We start from the raw sequence: 4138 nt of genomic DNA, 5'->3' as shown, positions 1-4138 counted from the left end.
GCAGGAGGGACCTGTTGTGATTCCACCGCGACCGATGTTAGTTTTCGCGATGGGACGCGCGCGTTCCGGCATCACCTTGTTTGGTGTTGTTTTTGTTGCCTGTAAACCGATCATCAAACAGGGGTAGCTAAATCCAGGCCCAATTTTGTCGGTCCTGATCAACAACAGGTGGTCAAGCGAGTGGCCAACCACTTCCAGGCCTCGGCCACAGCAGCTCAGAATTCTGTGAATGAGCTGCTAGGCTGGCCGTTAAGCGTTTCGAAACGACCATTAATTAGTAGATCATCGCGGATGAGTGCATGTGGATGGTGGCTTGCTTGCTTGCACTTGCTGCCTCGTGTCATTATCCGTTCGTGGGAATTAATGAGGTAAACGGCAGAGCCACTGAAGTGCGTGATGAAACCACGTGGTGGCTGTTTGTTAGCCATAGGCAGTTTCGATGATTGTCACTTCCGTTGACTATCGGGAGAAATTGACTATCGGAAGTAAGAAAGGGGTTATGTTGATACTTCGATTTAAATTGAATTTATTAATGTTTATTTAACAAATTGAGTTAAGAGTTTATAACATGGATGGCCATATGTGGCTCGCGGGCCACATATTGTTCGCGAACGCTAATTAGTGGCCCTCGAAACTTACAAAATAGAGCAAGGTCATAATATTCGTGAACCTCTTTTTTTAATGACAATTAAAAAAATCTACGAAACCGTTTATAAATTTTCGCTTATTGAAAATCTAACTATAAAATTATTCGTAAATTTGGAGGTAGTAAATTCGTCTTGAAAAACCGTGGATCTACTCAACGTTTAAATTTATTCAAAAGTTTGAAGTCAGACATCACCAAATTAATAAATCCGCAAAGTTGATATTGGACTTGATCTTCGAATTTGAGAGTACATATCTATTAAGATTTTGAAAAGAATAGTAAGCATATTTTATGTATACAGTTTTTTGCTAACGTAAGCTATTTTCCAGGATCATTACAAATGCAACATTAATAAATGTGCTGTGATACCAAATCCACTCTCTTAACTAGGCTTGCCAGATTGGATACGTTCATAGAAAAGCGGGACATTTAAGAAAAAAAAACTCTCAAAAAGTAAGAAACTTCCAAAAAGCTTAATTGTATTGCCAAACTTATACGTTTACCATCAGCCAAAGTAGTTCATAAAAAGTACACCAAGGTTGTTTTAACGTAGATCGATTTTGCTCAGTTTTTCTTAAATGACTTCTATTTACATGGATTTTACCATATGCGCCGTTATTTTCCATAGTTCTTGCGAATTAAAAGTTGTTTGAGAAAAAAAAATTTCAAGTCCTACATGTAAACGGCGGATTTGATATCGCGTAGAAAACCTTTGTGTAATGTGTATAAAAATTTATTTGTTTGGTAATTTGTTAAAAAATTTGAAAATTCAAGAAAATTTCCATTTTCATATACTTTGGACAATTTTGTTGAAAAGAGTGTTACATACCTAATATAAAACATTTTGATTGAGATTGCAATGAAAAACTAATCTCTATAATTCTATTATCTATAATTATTTGGAAACAGCCTAAACAATATTTTCTTCAAACATTTTTTGAACGTGCCCCAAGTACGCTTAAAAGAATTAGAATCTTACTGTATTGTCTTATATCAATCATGAAAAATGATGTTTATTTTAAGAAAAAGACGTATGTGAGAGATTTTCTGTATTCTGTATCAATGAATTCAATTTGAGACTATTTTTATTTTTTTCTAGTGTAAGTCAGTAAACCTTGTAAAAGTTATCCAAGAAAAAAAGCGGGACATATTGAGAAAAAAAGGACAGTGGGACATTCAACAAAAAAGCGGGACATATTAAGACTGACTCATAATTATATTTTTATTAAGTTTTTGTAAAAATTTTACCACAATCCCGAGATTTTCCAACTTTAACGAAAATTTTATGCTGTACATATTTTGCAATTTTCTACCTCGCATTGAGAAGGGGTTGATGTTTCATCTCTTCAGCATAACTGAATACATTTTTTTTCAAGAAATTTATCCAGAATGGTTGTAACTCTTCAAACTTAATGCCAATCAAATTGATCAAGGATTTCTAAAGCTATTTGTCAAACAGTTTTTATTGAAATGAATTGAAAATTAACATGTAACTCCGCGCAAAACGTAAGATAAAAATATGGTTAGTTTTGGTTTTATGTCGATTTAAGTAAAACTCGTCTTAGGGCAGGGTTGGGTTCTAGAGGGTTGAATAAAAAATGCCGTAAGGTTTTTTTTTGAAGAGTTTATTAAAACATAAATGAACAAAGATAAGTATCATTCTCTTTATAAACAGGGTTTGTTGGTGATTTCCTTTTTAGAAACGCCTACATGAGTGAAAATTTTTTTAATCGAATGCAGCAAATTAAAACCCTATTCAACAAGTACACGAATTACTGATGAATACTTGAAAAACTATTAGCATGCAGCAAATCAAAAACATTAATCGAGATAAATTTTTAATCTTTTAAATGTATGACTTTTTTGAATGGGTGTGCATAACAATTACTGATTCAGTACTTTACCGTAATGCCATACTAATGTTGTTTTAAAAGTAAATTTGAAAGAGTAAGGAAGAAGGTGCTGCACACTGCTCCTTTTTTCCAATTTGATCTTTTTGAATTCAATCTATGGTATTAAAAAAAGTTTAAAAATTAGAAAAAAAAAATCGAACTTTTTAACCCATTTTCTACATAAACTTATTTCGATATATTTTTATACACCTTCAATTTGCGAATCAAAAATGGGATTAAAAGATAACTTTCGTTTTGTTAGCAAAGGAGTCAAAAAAATATAGACTAATTAAATTAGTTTATAAATGAAAGTTATAAAATTGTTGTTGATAAAGAATTTTATGAAATTTTGGGATTAAGTTTTTTTTTAGCTTTTTCATATCAGCGGAAGATTAAAATAAGGACATTTTTATAAATCTCATTTTGCGATTTTTCGTTCGAAAAACCAAAGTTTTTGAAACTGTTTTCAAAACTTTAATATATTATTATTATTCTGATATACTTTATTGAAAAGATATTAGGAAAGGTCGTGTGGTTTTTAACAATTTTAAAATCCAATTCTCATTGTGAATTGTGGTAGAAGAATTTATTTCTATATCTGAATTGAAATCTGATCATGGTGTGTTTCGCCGAAGGACTTAAAGAAAAAAAAAATACAGTAACGCTAATTTTTGCATGGGCAGAAAGTAGAGCTTTTCCCGGTTCATTTCGACCAAAAATTAAAATATTTGGTCGGTGACCCTCTATACAATTTTTTTTTGGAAATTTTCTATTTGAAATCTTTAAAAAATATATACGACCCATTCCAGCGTGACGTCACAACGTTTGCAAAACAATTTTTTGGTATATTGTATGTAAGTTTTACAGGTCATATCGCACATTGTTAAAAACTGTACATTATAAGGTTAAAATTTATTTCTCTACCATTTGAAACCAAAAGTATTTGTATAGAATAAATAGTTAACAAAATATAAGCAAAAGGAATCGTGACGTCACAACGCGCCTCTTTTCCCACTTTTCAGTTTTTTTACAACGCCGCAATTTTCTGCTCTTCTATTTGATCAAATTTCATGAAAATTTCAGGAAAGTATCATTTCATTACAACCAACAAATCGCTGTTTTTGATTTTTTAAAATTTAGATTTCAATTTATTTTAGAGCGATTCAGTTTCGTGACGTCACAACGCAACATTTTTTTTAAAGCAGGGTTTTGCAAAGCGTTGTGACGTCACGAAATGTTATGGTTAGCTACATGAAATAAATCAAAGTAGAATCTTAAAATGAATGCTTCATTTACTTAAAATGCTTAAAAACTTAATAAATAATGTGATTTGGTGATGGAATCGATCCATTTATTCCCAAAAATCAAAAGGAATTAAATCTCAAAGGCCCATATTTATAAGTAGATAGGGTTTGCAACACTGCTCACATTAATGTTATTCGAAGTTTTTTTGTGCGATCATGTGAATATTATTTTGAACAAAACTAAAACTAGGAAATATTTATTCGTAAAAGCGTTGAAATGTGTTTCTGAATCTTTTTAATTTTTAATTGCAAAGGAAAGGTAAAATAAACGATAATCTCAAAGCCTTCGATCTTTT

Source organism: Uranotaenia lowii, chromosome 3 (assembly GCF_029784155.1).
Source record: "Uranotaenia lowii strain MFRU-FL chromosome 3, ASM2978415v1, whole genome shotgun sequence".
NCBI classification, from domain to species: domain Eukaryota; kingdom Metazoa; phylum Arthropoda; class Insecta; order Diptera; family Culicidae; genus Uranotaenia; species Uranotaenia lowii.
The sequence above is the reverse complement of the archived record's forward strand: the minus strand, read 5'-3'. Positions refer to the sequence as shown.